We start from the raw sequence: 15,781 nt of genomic DNA, 5'->3' as shown, positions 1-15,781 counted from the left end.
GGATTCCTTCGAGAATGTATTTTAGTGTAGAAGATAATGTGGCATTGTATGTCTTGTATCACTGCTTAGTTAACTAGGATTATTCAGCTGCAATTCACACATGAATTCCAGTGAAAATTAGGCGTAGTGGCCAATGTGACAGTCTTCAAGGCTTGGGTAAAGTGCTGTGCATGAACAGGATATATATCTTTACCAGTTAAAACTTAAATGAGCCTGGTAGGGTGAGCGCATGATCAATATGTACATGCTTAATCGAAGCAATGCCCTCTTATTGCTCTCTTGGTCATTAATTTTTCAGCCTGTCAGTTAGATGTTCTATCAATTGGTAGAGAGAAGGATTAGAGAATAATATCTCGCCACTGACGATCATCCAGCTGCAATTTACACACGAGTTCCTGTGAAAATTCAGGGTGGTGGTGGCCACTGTGACAATATTAGCTTGAGTCTCCAATCATTGTTCTCATGTTTTGATTATCTGAAGGCCTTGGGTAAAATGTGGTGCATGAAAAGATTATCTTTATTTCCCAGTTTAAGATGAACTGAGTAGGTTTGATTGAGTGCATGATCAGTATTTACACCGCTTGATCGAAACAATTCCGTCTTATTGCTCTCTTGGTCATCAACGTTTCTGCCTATGAGTTCGATATTCTACCAACTGGTAGAGAATAACATCTCACCACTGATGATAATGGTGTTCTAGCATCACACATTGCTGCATTAAACAAGTTGGGTACAATAATAGCCTTTCATAACTTATAATGACAAACATTGGTTCCATTAACCCCACAAATCCCGACAGATTCAGGGGAACGGGGTTCAGACTCACGTAAGCAGCTTGCCATGAACCGTGCGGTAATGGTGTTCTAGCATGCACATTGTTGTGAATAGTATATATCGAGAGGACTCCACTATGCAACCTTTGACATGCTCATCACATACTGTTATTTATAGTGAACCTTCTTTACTTGTATTTACAGGGAAACAATTGGTACAATTCTTGCCCGGGGCCACAGCTGAAATAGAGACGCCAGTTAGTGCTGTTTCCATTAGGAGGATTCCAAGGTATATACCCCAATTCTATTTAAATATAAATTGGAAAAATCTCTTTCAAAATTTGGTACAATTGCTTGAATTTTTGGAAAAATCTCTTGAACAACTGCTGATATCCTAAAAATTCAGAACAGTATAGCTATCATTTTGAAGTTTGAAACTAAAAAATATCGACAGCAGTAATTGTTCTAAGATGGTTCAGGATAGAGGATCTTAGGCATTACATTTTTCTTTTTGATGAAATAGGCATTATATTTAAGCTGGCAGTACAGTAGGCATAACCTTCTACCTCACTTAAACAGTTGACAATTCTTTACCTTAGTCTTTGCATCCCATCAGCAAGCTTTTATTGGTCATTTTTCTTTTGTTTGAGAGAGAGTTAGCTGGAATTTTTGAATAAAACGTAAGTCTAATCCCAGCGAAAAATTCAAGCTATCTTAACCTCCAATTTTGAAACCAGATGACACTGATAATTTTATTGGAAAACAAAGGACTCTTCTGTTATTTTTAGTGAAAAGTTGGTCCACCGACCACTCACATATCCAATTTCCACGATCCTCAACGGAAGTCAGAAACACAACATATCCATGGACTTCTCATTGTTCAAAATCTTCTCTTAGGATTAACCACAACAGCATATCGGGGGTTCAGGAATCAAAATATCAGTTACATCAAGAGTTAGCAATGACCAAACTGGCATGCAACAGAGACACTATAAAAGATAGCCAACATCCAGTTAGGCCAATTTTCTGAGGCTATCCCAAAATTAGACGGCATTTCCCCTTTGCAAGCGGTTGCATAGTCTTCAGCGAGGTGTGGTGCAGCTTCCTTGTGAGGGCATATGAACTTCTCCACAAATACCTTCTTGCTCAGCATGACTATGCTATAGTAGTCCCAGTACTGACCTAGCAATCCATTTGCCTTAAGAAACTGGATAATTAGAAGAAGAAACTGTCTCCTGATTTTGATGTATTTTGCCTAAAGTCTCTAATTTTGATGTATTTTTCTTAATTCAGCGAACCATGAGATGGACTTAGAAGAAGAAACTGTCTCCTGATTGCAGTTGATTAATTAGTATATATGTTGTAGACTTGTAGCATACCTACCTCTATATGGTTTTATATTTCAACTTGATTTCTGAATATTCCAAACCACACGCGAAGTCCTTTCTTACAAGAAGAAGTTTCTCTTCATAACAGTGAACAAAACTACTGTCAATCAGCTCAGTTCTAGTGCTGTTGGATTTTTTTTAATTGGCTTCTTGCAGTTTTGAAAATTAGTTTATTCGGTTACTGAAAATTCAGTTAATTCAGTTAGGCACACAAATTTCAGAACTTTTGTGTGCCCTAGTACTTGGTGTTTGTAGAAAACCAGGAGTGTCAATGGGACTAGAATTCACTTGTTCTTATATGGGTTTGTAAAACTTGTTCATGTACTGAACTACTAATGCCTTGTGATGCTCTGAATTACTTGTGATGCCTCTGAATTACTTGTGATCACATTGAGAAAGACTTGTAAAGATGATGATCATCTTTAACAGAAAACAATTTGTGATGATTTTGCTAGTTTGCTGGGTTTTGTCTCCGACCATCATGTCGTGATGATTTTGCAGGTACCCCGAGAGGCCCTTGAGTTTGCCGGAATGTCGATTAACTTCCGTTCCGGCAAATTCGGGTACTCCATATGTCCTATTTTCAGCAAAGGTCATGCTGAAATTTTCCGTGAATTTTAGCATGACTTTGCTAAAAATAGGACATATGGGGTACTTGTGACTAATGCATAGGCCGGGGTATCTTAGTAGTTAATTAAGTAGGATCAAGTGCCCGGCATACTTGTGACTAATGCATGGCTTTTAGGGTGCCTCGGTGTCGATAAAAACCGAAACGATGAAAAGTTAGGCTTTTAGGGTGCCTTGGCGTCGAAAAACCCTCAATGATAAAAGCTTAGATTTTAGGATGCCTCGGTGTCGACAAACCCTAAATGATGAGACCATGATCTTGTTCCTGGACAATAACCAACTTTTTGACCAAACTTTGTTTCTATTTAGAGAGAAACATGGCCCACAACGATGAGGCCGGGGGTTCGGGCGGCAAGGCATTCTGGGAGCTGTCCCAGGAGATGGAGGAACAACCTCACTTGTATGAGGCCGCCGCCTTCCCCACCGATCCTGAGACCACGGATGGTGCCGCCGAGGATGACCACACTGATGCCACCACTGATGGTGCCGCCGAGGATGCCACCACTGATGATGGCGGCGCACGCACAGATAGCAGCCAGCCGAAGAGGCAACGGAAGGATCGGCGCCCGATCGTGCTCCGCACCCTCAAGGAGGAAGTTACTGAAGTGGACTCCAACGGGAATCCAACGGCGCCCGAACGAATAGTCAAGGGGTACTCGCTTCAGCTCGGGTGCATTGTCCGGAGCACCGTCTCGATCAACACCGAGAACCTGAGGCATCCTGACCGAGGGAATTTGCGCCACCTCCTCTTCACGAAGCTGCACGAATGAGACAAGTTCCCCGCTGAATTCGAAAACACAAGCCTCAAAGGGAATAAAGTGAACAATGCTGCCCTCACGAAGATGAGCAAGGCCCTGTCTACTTGGAAAAGCTATGTGAAGAGAATGATCGAGAAAGGTGAGAGTTATGAGAAGATCAAGGAGAAAAATCCTTCGATCACCGAAGATGACTACAACGACTTCAAGATCAATTGCTCGAGCACCGCAAGCTCCCAATCAAGTGAGTGGGGGAAACAAATGCGGGAGCTGAACATAGGGGAACACACACTCGGTCCCGGCGGTGACAGAGTGGCGGAGCCTATATGGGACAAGGAGGAGGCGGACCGTGCCGAGCAAGGCCTACCGCCCCTCTTCGATAAATACGGTGACAAGCAGACCAGGAACTTTGTCAGGGCCCGGTACAAGAAGGACCCAAAAACAAAGGAGCTTACCACGGATCCGAAGACCAGGCGGCTTGAGCTTGTTCTGGTAAGGAATACACCCCCGCGTAATTAGCTCCATATGGTTGCATTCTAATTAATGAAGCCGAATTTCTAAATGGTTCACATTCCTTCCGCGGGCGACTGAAAGCAGTAGCGCTGGGTCGACTCAGAGCAACCCTTGGGACACCACTCTAAATAGGGGGTTGAATATAATGAAGAACAAGGATAAGCTCAGTAAGCCGGCGTCAGCTGGTCGTGTGGCCGGCAAAGGCTTGTCGACAAAATGGGGGTCATACTATACCGCTGGTGTGCGGAAGGAGAAAAAGACCAGCTCAGAAAGCCAGGCGCGAGAGGTTCAAGAACTCAAGGCACAGGTGGCGCGGATTCCGGAGATTGTCCAAGAGCAAGTGGAACAACGACTCGGAGTGACGATCACCGCCCTTGTGCCTACCTTGATCTCGGGGTTGAGTGCGTGGACTGCGGGCGGCCAACAGGGGCCGCCCCCGATTCCTAGCTTCACGGCCAGCAACTCGCATAATGCGATGGCGGGGCCATTGGTGCCTCCGGCGGAGGCGGCATTGGTGTCTCCGACGCCGGCACGGGAGCTTAATGCACCCGGGTGTACGCCGGCCGGCACCTCTTCAGCAAGCGGCCGCTCCGTCAACTGCACGCCCGCCGTTGGCGGTGCCTCTACATTAGCCGAGCTCGACGCCATCATCACGGTAACTAATTAAGCCTCTCTCGGCCGAGGACTTCATCTCCTTGCCTTTGACTGGGCATCCCTGACGCCCTACATGTTTTCGCAGGGCGCCGCCGACGTTCCGTGCACTCTCCTCCACTTCGTGAACAACGAGTTGGTCGATGTCGCCAAGGGCAAAATCGTTCAACCGGGCAACCCCTTGTTCCACGGTACCCAGATGCCACCCAACTTGTTTAGGGTTCAACTGGTTCGGGTGCTGCCAGGCTGCGACGACTTGTTACCTCCGATTCGACCCGTCGGGGCCGACGATGATGACGTGATGACCCTCAGCGCCTGCCTGAGCTGGCCCCTGCTTTGGCCGAAGAGCCAGATTCGTTTGGGGGCGGGGGACACCACCCCAAAGACAACACCGCCAGTCGTGCCGGCGCCAAGTCGGCCCCATGGCAAGACCACCGTAACGGTGCCGGACATCCCTATGCCACTGGATCCAAACATGCATATGGCACAGGATCAGAACGACGACGACGATGACGATGATACATTTGGCAACGTCGATCAGTACTTTGCCGAGCATGGGTACGATGGCGACTTCATGGGGCCTCCTTCTCAAGAACCAAACCCAACAAAAGACGTGTGCGATCTAGCTCGTACCGCGGAGAAGCCAAGTTGCAACAGGCGCCGTCTGGCGTTCAGCTCTCAGGAGACGCCTCCAGCTGCCGACTTCACCGAGCCTCAGATGGGCGAGGTGCGAAATATTATCAGCCCCAACACACTCAAGAAGGCGGTCTGTGAGCAAAACTCGGTCCCATTACAGGAGAAGAAGAAGGCACGCAAAAGAAAGAGTAAGAAGGGTGCGAGCCAGCCGGCACCGAGTACGATCCGTGCTCAGGACGGGCCACCTTCACCTAAGGATATCTCGAGGAGGGTGCATGTGGCGGGTAGGGCGATGCTACCACCAAATATGCTTAATGCTGCAACCGGTGCTATGCGGAGTCTGCACGACAGTGTTCTTTCTTTGGAGAAGCGGCGTCTCAGAGAGAAGGATGTGGCATACCCGGTTTTCGTGGCCAAGGTGCCAGAGGGAAAGGGCTTTGTGGATGGCGACATCGGGGGTACGATCGTCCTGCGGTTTGATGACATCTTTGCTATGTTTAACCTTCATCCGCTGCACTGCACCTTCGTTCGGCTATTTTCGCTGAGTATGGAGATGCGGATCATTCGCGACAAGACCCCGGACATCGTGATAGTCGACCCCTTCTACATGCGTGCCAAGATCTTGGGCAGCGCTGGGGACCGGCAAGTCGCGAGTTCTTACCTCGAAGGCGTCATTCTGGAAAACCAAGATAAGGATAACTTCCTCGTGCCTTACTTTCCCGAGTAAGTCCTCCCCTCAACCGGCCCGTAACATATGAATTCTTACATTTCGATCGTTTTTCTTTTAACATTCCGTGTTTTCTGCAGTGACACACGTTGCACGCTCATCCTCCTAAGCCCCAAATATTCCATGGCCACGTATTTCGACCCGGACCGTCAGTCGAACGTAGACTACACAAATGTCAAGAAGGTTCTTGATGATGTTCTCCCCGGCTACGCCAAATCTGGAGGCACCTTCACTAGGCCTATTCGTAAGTACGGCAAGCACGTGTTCTCCCACAATACGACGTTCTGCTGCGTCAAGCAGCTGCCTGGCGGTCAGAAGGGTGCCTACTACGCCATCCATCACATGCGGGCGATCGTACGGGACCATCATCAACTTCTGCTACCGAGTAAACTCCAAGATTGGGCCGCGAGCGTGTCGGCAATCCAGGACACGGACCTCCGACAAGAATTCTTTCGCATCCAGTCGGAGTTTGCGGAAATCATCCATCAAGATGTCCTTCGTACCTCGGGGCAGTTCTACCTCAGAAATCAACCGTCCAACAGTGACATCGACACAATGCTACAAATGCAGGATGACAACGCCCGTTCTTTCATGACTCCCACGATAGACGGCGGCTTCATCCACGCTCCGGTCCCTTGAGTCGAGTTGTCTAGTTCTGAAACATCGATTGGCTCATGTTGTAATTAAACTTTAATGAACTTGTAGTATGTCTCTTTGGTTTCGAGAGTCGTTCAACTTAGATGTAATCGATGCTATTAATGTCTTGCTATTCTCTTCCGATCGTTCTGTTGCATACTTATATATTGCTTATGTATTGTCTGTGAATTGGTACTAACGTTTCGTTTGGCTAGTGCATAGCGATGCCGACGTATGTCGTGTACAAGGGTAAGGTTCCCGAAGTCTACGATGACTGGGAGGAGTGTCGGAGACAGGTTCACCAATTCAGCGGTAACAGTTACAAAGGGTACACCACTAGGGCCGAGGCCGAATCTAGATACGCCCGCTATCTAGCGGGAGAGGGGAGGGAGCGTTGGAGGAACCGGATGAAGACGAGTTTCATCGTGATGATGCTCATCGTGATGACCGCAGCTCTCTTCTATGTGATGGTAGTTTAGATGATCGATATCGACTTGTAATGCGAAGATAAACTCGCTACTCGCGGTCTCGGGACTTGTAATATAATGTTCTATCTTTGTTCGGTCTTTTCAATTCGGAGACTAATATGATGAATTGTATTCGGAGACTAATATGATGAATTGTATTCAAAGACTAATCTTCTATTGTATTTGATGAATCTATTGTTGATGTGTGCTGTCTATATTTTGTCAAATTATACATTTTGTAACCTGTGCAAAAAACAGAAAATAAAAAAATAAAAAAAACCTAATATTCATACTAATGGCGCATCACATGACAGTGCGCCATTAGTATGACAGTGCATACTAATGGCGCATCACCGGGTAGTGCGCCATTAGTATGCTGCGGTTACTAATGGCGCATCCAGAGGTGGTGCGCCATTAGTATGCCAAAGCACCTGGGTATACATGCCCCCTGGGAGGCATACTAATGGCGCACCCTCGCATATACTAATGGCGCACCAGGTGGTGCACCATTAGTATACCAGATACTAATGGCGCACCAGGTGGTGCGCCATTAGTAAAAATTACTAATGGCGTGCTATCAATGGCGCACCAGTGATGCGCCATTAATGGCCATATTAGGTGCGCCATTAGTAGTGGTATTTCTAGTAGTGTCTTTCGCTGCCTCAGATCTCCTTCCCTGCCGCCGGCACCCACCGCAAGGGTATCACCATCATCGAGTCATCAGATGAACCTGAGGAGTACATGGGTCCACAAGAGAGGTCGCACTCTTTTGTTTCTGCTTATGTTATGCATTTCTTAAACTTACCTGCTACTTTATCGTCCTGTTCAACTCTTGGACTCCCAAGTCAGGTCCAAATTAATGTTCAAACTTGAGTTCTAAATTAGTTGTGGGGCACATATTGAGGCAGCAATGAATAGTATGTCTGTCTAATATCTGGTTCACCTAGGGTATGCCTATGTTGTTCATCTTGGGTGGGAAACAAATAGTAAAGCAATCATCATCTGTATTTTTATTAATTTAAAGCAATCATCATCCTGCTATCATTATTTTTGGATCCATCCATTGGTTGTTACCATCACTTTAAATTTCTGCATGCTCTCCTTACATATTCTCTCCATATTTTTTTGTATGCATGTCAGATATTGGACACAGTCATGCTGAACATGTAGAGAAAAAGAGAAGAGTTTTGCGCGGCAATACAATGTCATGCAGACATCGCTCCATGGTGGGTTCAATGGCAAACCCTCCCCACCCCTCTCCAGATTGTAATCGAGAGGAAGATATCTGTTCTGAGGCAGATTCAGACGCCGCTGACCACTCCTATTTACCCCCCAAGGTGTTTGCTCTACCTTGGTATGATGATGTTAGTCATATCATGCATATGTTGCCTTGCAGTGCCTACTTTTGACATCATATATGTCATCTGCTTAGTTTAGACATGTTCTATAATGCCAACTGTTTAGTTTCTATATCATATATGGGAATTATGCAGTCTCATGTCTTTTAGCCAGCCATAATATATGTGAAATGTGCAATGCCATCCTGTTTAACCAGGCATCATATATTTGAATGATATCTTGCCTATCCTTTTCTTCATTACATTTCCATTTGTCGACAATGTTTGTACATTAAACTACTCTTCCTGTGAATCAGCCATTTGGGTGGGAGATGGAAAAATCCAGAGTGAAAACAAGGCCTTCAGAGCAGACAATGCTACCTATCGAAACAGATCTCTTGTTGGGTCCCGCTAGCTCCTCAGAGATGGATTCAGAGACAGATGACCAGTCCTATTCTCCCACTAAGGTGTATGCTCTAACTCGTGCATATGGTGTCTTGCATTGCATAGTTTAAACATCATATACACAATATTCAACACCATGTTCTTAGTGCATACATCATATCGAATGCCCTCTGTTTAGCATATAAATCACATGTAGGTGAATTATGTCATGCGATCCTATTTAGTTATTCATCATATCTTTGAATTATGTTATGCTATGCTATCCAGTTTAGATAGACATCATATATGTGAAATCATGTCATGCTATCCGTTTTAGTTAAACAATATACATGTCAACTATTTCATGCCCTCTTTTTTCCACACTATCTACTGCATCTGTCTCTCATACAATGTCTGTACATTCAACTATGTTTCCTATTTATCAGCCATTTGAATTGGAGCGGGTGATGCCAGTATCTAGCAGACTAAAAGCACGGTCTTCAAATAAAATAGTGCTACCTCTGGGTGGAGATAGCACCCCGGTTGTACATGCACAAGAACCAGCCCTACCACACATAACCCAAACTCTCGCAGATTGTACCCCTACTGCGATGGACAGAGAACCAGCTTCACCCAATCTAACCCCAACCCCAGCTGATAGTAACCCAGTTCCTATTGACACATCACCATCTCCACCACAGAGCTCCCAAACAAGAGCAGTTAGTAAGGCAGCTCCAGTGCCCAAAGGGCTAGTACTATCACGGCGAACCCCAACTCCACCAGTTAGTACGCCTATTCCTGTGGAGGAAGCACAACTAGCTAGTCATAGTTTAGCTTCTATCGCATTTGATGTTGTTAAATCGTATGTGCGTATCTTCCCATCTTGGAAATATTATACTGAAGATGAAGGAAAATGCCAGTTGCAGGTGTTTGTCCAGGAGTTATGTGTAAGTAATGTTATTCATGGCAATTACTTTGCTTCGTCCCATACATTCTACCTCCATGATGGTTATAATACATCAAATTTTCCCATTTTTTCTATAGAGAAGGACTGATTTGGAAACTCAGGATGAGGTAACCTGTGCTAATACCTCTGCTATCTTCAAGAATGCTTGGTGGCAGTATCGGAATTACCTGAAGAAAACATACTTCACCGGCAAAGAAACTCATCAAATTCCCTTACGTTCTCCTGAGACACATTTACTGGACGATGACTGGGAACACCTTGTTCTGTACTGGTCCCGAACCAAGAATGTTGTAAGGTCTATGAGCTCATTTTCTATTTTTAAGTATTATATTCTTGCGTCTTACTGTACTCTGTTCATGTAGAAAAAGTGCCTAAACCTGAAGAACAACTGTTCTAATTTAAGATTTCATTGCTATCATAGTTCAAAAAAGCGCTAGGCGTTAATTGTGCGTTTTGCCACCGCCTTGCGCTTTACTGACCAAAGCGCATGCTTATGCGCAGTTATGCACAGATTAAGCATAGTTATGCGCAATGCGTTTTGTCAACGCCTAGAGCCTAGGCGCGCTTAAGCGCTCGCTTAGGCGCGCCTTTTTTAACTATGATTGCTTTGCTCTTGTATCACTGTATTTACTCATACAAACTTATTTTTAAATTGAAGGATCCAATCGAAACTCCAATGGCACAGCAGGTATGTTCACGCATGTTTCTTTAACATGCTTGCTCTTATCAATAGCTCTGTTGATTTCAATTTCAATTGTGTATACAGTTGACTTTCATATCATGCACATTACTAGCATCACAACAGAGCCAATAGTGCTGTTGTACATGTAGACCAATCTTGTTGTGCCGTGTAGCTTCCCACGTTTTGTATTCTTTCACTCCTCCTTTCTCTTGAACTGATATGATTTGAACCGTGTCTCTATTTTGATTTGGCAAGACAATGCAGTGACCATAGGACATAGATATATGTTTGTTTGATGCTTTTCTTATATACTAGTACTTGGCAATAGAAGACTTGGTAGTTTAATCCTGTCCACCTTACTAATGAACTAGTTCACCGAAATGAGTTTCATATACTAGTACATGCTAAACCTGTTATGTGTCTGCTTGTTTCTTCTTTTAGAATGCTGACAGAATATTGTGGAAGAGTGCCTTATTAAGCAATGGTAAAGGAAGTAATGCGGATAAGGTTCAAGATAGTGACACATCCTTGTTGGTCTCCAACAAAGCTGATAAAACAGCTAAGGAAGACTATCTTGAAGACAGCGAGAGAACCCCAAAGTCCTGTCTTGGTTTAGTGTTCGAGTTACTGGCCACTACCGCTTGCACAAGCTATTCAAACTCACTGTCTGAATCAGTTCGGTTTCTTGAGTCTCAACTACAAGCTGAAAGACATCGATCAGCTATGCTGCGACAAGAAGCGGAAGGACTGCGGAAGTCCCTAGAGCATTCAGATGCATACTTTCTGGTGTAACAGCAAGCGTTGGAGGATTTTAGCGCCAAACAGGACAAAGCTAATAAGCTTGCTAAGCTTATTGCCAGCATGGTGGATACCCAGGATAACGTTTCTAGAGCTCTTCTGAAGTTGTCTCAGTTATGCTCTTGTTTTGCTGCCGCGTTTATTTGCACTGCTGGCCAATTTTGACGGCCAGTGTATGTAATATGGTGCTTTGTTCCCTATATTTGCACTGGTGGCGAATTTTGATGCCCAGTGGATGTAATATGTGTAATAGCGGCAATAGGCTAGCGTTAATTGCTTGCTTATTTATTTCCTTATTGTCTTGTTTAGTTGTTTGCTTATAGTCATTGCAGTTCTTTTTCTGTGTTTTTCTAGTGGCCACAATAGCCTATTTTTGGTAACTAGGCCAAAATAATCATGCCAACACACGAACTGTTGTAACCATGGGCCTCCTGCGGGTCGTATGATCCATGGGCATTCTTCCGGCCGTAGGATCCATTGGCCTTTTGTACGGGCCGTAGGATCCATTGGCCTTCTATACGGGCCTTAGGATTCATGGGCCTTCTACGGGTCGTAGGTTCCATGGGCCTTCTACGGGCCGTACAATACATGTGCCTTCTACGGGCCGTACTATTCATGGGCCTCATACGGGCCATAGGATCCATGGGCCTTTTACGGGGCGTATCATCATTTCGCCAATCATGGGCCGTACTATTCGTGGACCATAATGGGCCGTTAATAGGCCGTATTTGATAACTCTATGAAAACAGCCCAACGGGTTTTTTTGACATGAAAACGGCCCAACGTATTAACGGTCCGCAAACGGGCCGACTGTAACGACGGGCTGAATTTGGCCCACAAGCAGAAAATGACAGTAACGGGCCGCATGTAACCGAATGCTGCAAATGAGCCCAAGAATCAATGGTCCCTTAGAAGGCCGAAAGATAACTTGGGCTGGAAATGGCCCAATGGAATAACAGGCCATTAATGCATGGGTATAAAGTGATACATGATTCATTACGGGCTAGTTTCACCACGGGCCATTAATGGGCCAAGAGTTACAAAGGGCCTCATATGGGCTGAAGGAAGTCATGGGCCACACATGGGCCGGAAGTTAAAACGGGCTGGAATCATATTGGACGGCCCAGATGACGCTACCAGGCCTAATTCGGATAGGGCATAACGGCCCCTGGGTTAGCGGGCTGTAAATGGGCTATATGCGAACATGCCGTTAACATGCTTTCCGTGGACCGGCCCGCCACCTTTTGACCAAGTAAAACGGGCCGACCTTTTCACAAGAATGGGCCTCTGTTGGGCTGTGCCATGTGTCGCCGTATCATAGGCGTCTTTCGTCCAATGAGCGGATGACATCTGTCCCAACGGTGAGCCAACATGTTTTTCCTCCAGCCAATAATGATTTTACACGTGGAAAATCCCCATTGGTCGGGGCTGTTAACGGGTTATCGGATCCAAAACCCGACCCGATAGCTTAACGGCGTTCCGTTATGGTGGATGCCATGTGTCGGTCACCCTTGACGAAAGCACTTCTATGACGCGCGATTTATCGTCATGGAAGTGGACACTTCCGTGATGATAACTTTGGTAATGTCATGGAACACTTCTACGACAACACAGGTATGACTATCTTGATTCTGTCATAAAATCGTCATGGATGTACATGCATGACAAAAAACGCGACCTACTGCGACAAACACGTATCATCACGGAAGTGTATTTTTTTATAGTGCACCCATCGTAACCGGCAACTCCTTGATATTTTCCTCGCCCTCGCTTCTACCACGGGTTTTTCCATCATGGACGGCCCAAAGAATGTCATGCAACTGCGTCTCCGGCCCGCCCAGGACGAAAATCCATTTTCTGTCATGATTTTCTGTCATAGAAGTAGGAGCCCACCACATCTATGATGATACCGGGTTTTGTCACAATTATCGTCATAGAAGTGTCATAAGTATGACAATTTTTTTTATTCGGCCCAAAATGTCACGGATGTGTCTATTTTTTGTAGTGAGTTCAAGCAAACATCAAAAGGAATTTCTGGCGCCATTGTTGGGGAGGATCAAGCCAAGATAGTCTAGCGACAACTCGCCAATTTCTAGTGCCATTGCCGGGGAGACATCATCAAAATCTACCAGGTTCCTAATCACAAGTCTCATCTCCTTGCAATTTACATTATTTTCATCTCCCCCACTTCACAAAAATTTGTCGTTTTATTCGCCCTCTTTTTTGTTCGCAGTCAGATCTGTTTCTGAGTGCAATCTTGTTGACCACTTTTTGATGTTATGGATAGTTCTTCCTCTATTGCGTGCACTCCCGAGAACGAGGTTCTCAACTTCAAACAAAGGGGTGGGGAGAATTTAAAAGATGCTTGGTATAGGATTTGCAATGCTCATAATTGATCTATCCGTAAGCAATCTACCATTGTTCTTCTTCGCTCTTTTTACGTGGGTATCACCACTTGGTATAGATTCGTCCTTGATACAATTACCGGTGGAAAGTTTTTGATGTGTCCCTCTCTTGATTCTTTTAATGCTATGGGAAATTTAGTGGGGTCTCCACCGCTTATGATTAATGAAACAACTTTGACTCTCGAGCATGTTATGGAAAGACTAGATGCTATTGAAAAGAAAATGCTTATCGACAAACATTATGAAAACTTGTATAAGAAGATGCATAATTTTGCTACTAAAATTTGGTCAAAAGCGGGAGAAGTTTCAAAAGGGGACTATAATTCATGAAAGAATTGAAGAAAGCTCGTCTCGGATTGATGAACTAGAAGAAATCTTGAGTAATCTAAGTATGGCTTTTGCTTTCGCCAAAACTATCGAGAAAACTCCGTTAAAAATTGGCAAGATTACTCAAGACACTAAAAATAAGGGTGCAACTTCCAATAGCAACAGAAAAGATCTTGAGATGATTCACTCTGATTTTGTTGAAGTTATAAGAGACCCCTTGTGCAAGAATGAGTTCTTCAAACTTGGTCCTAAGAGTATTGTCCTTGAAAATGTGTATTTTAAATCCTTAAGAAATTCCAAGTGTTTTATTGAAGAGTTGGAAAACAAAGATGACAACACTTAGATCCTTTGCATTATGCCTAGCTAGGGGCGTAAAACAATAGCACTTGTTCAGAGGCAACCCAACTTGTATCTTTTTGCTTTTTGGTTTTCTTGTTGTTTTCAATAAAATACCCAATTATGCCTCTCTTTAGATGTGTTTTTGTGGTTTAAATTAGTGTTTGTTCCAAGCAAAGCCTTTGGGATGATTTGGGTGATAGTTGATTTGATCTTGCTGAAAAACAGAAACTTTTGCGCTCAGAAAAATTCCCATTTTTAACAGAAGAGCGCTTTTGAGTTGATTCTTTTCGCAGAAGATTAATATACAAATTTCCCATGTGGTCCTAATGTTTCAGAATTTTTGGAGTTACAGAAGTATACGAAATTCCCTGATTAGAACAGACTGTTCTGTTTTTGACAAATTATGTTTTCATTGTGTTATGTGCTTGTTTTGATGATTCTATGGTTTTCTTTGAAGAGTTTTTGCCATAGAGAAGTTAAAATACATTAGATATAATACAATAACAAAATATGAATGGGTTTCAACTGTACTTAAAGTAGTGATTTGTTTTCTTATACTAATGGATCTCACGAAGATTTTGTTGAGTTTTATGTGATTGAAGTTTTCAAATTTTGGGTGAGATCGTGATGGATGAAGGAGTAAGGATTAGCAAAAGGCTAAGCTTGGGGATGCCCGACGCACCCCAAGATAATATTCAAGAATTTTCAAGCAACTATGCTTGGGGATGCCCCTAAGTGGCATCCCCTCTTTCTTCTAACAACCATCGGTATTCTACTTGGAGCTATATTTTTATTCGTACATATTATGAGTTTTGCTTGCAGTGTCTTGTATGATATGAGTCTTTACTTGTTCTGCTTTCTATTTTAAGTCATCTTTCCTTGCTGGACACACCTAGTTGAGGGAGCCAAAATTATGCTATGACTTGTTAGAATTGCTCTCTATGCTTCACTTATATCTTTATGAGCTATGGAATTGCTCTAGTGCTTCACTTATATCTTTTTGAGCACGGTGTGCTTTGATATTTTTGAAGACATTCTTTCATGCTTCACTTAGATTTATTTGAGAGTTAGTAATTTTTTTAAGAAATTCTCTCTTGCTTCACTTAAATTATTTTTAGAGAAGAAAATTTTTATGCTCATGTTCTTCACTTAAATTTGTTTGAGCTATCAAAAGCAACAAATGAAATTAGTCCCAAAGTGATAGATATTCAAGAGGGATATAATAAAAACTTTCATGAAGATCATTGGACAAAATAAACTTGATTCCTTGTAATAGTTTTGAGATATGATGATAGTGATATGTGAGTCATGTTGATGATTAATTATGCTTTAGTAAGAACTAGCACATATGCCCGTGCGTTGCAACGGG

This window comes from Triticum dicoccoides, chromosome 1B (genome assembly GCF_002162155.2).
Source record: "Triticum dicoccoides isolate Atlit2015 ecotype Zavitan chromosome 1B, WEW_v2.0, whole genome shotgun sequence".
NCBI classification, from domain to species: domain Eukaryota; kingdom Viridiplantae; phylum Streptophyta; class Magnoliopsida; order Poales; family Poaceae; genus Triticum; species Triticum dicoccoides.
This window is presented reverse-complemented; position numbering follows the sequence as displayed.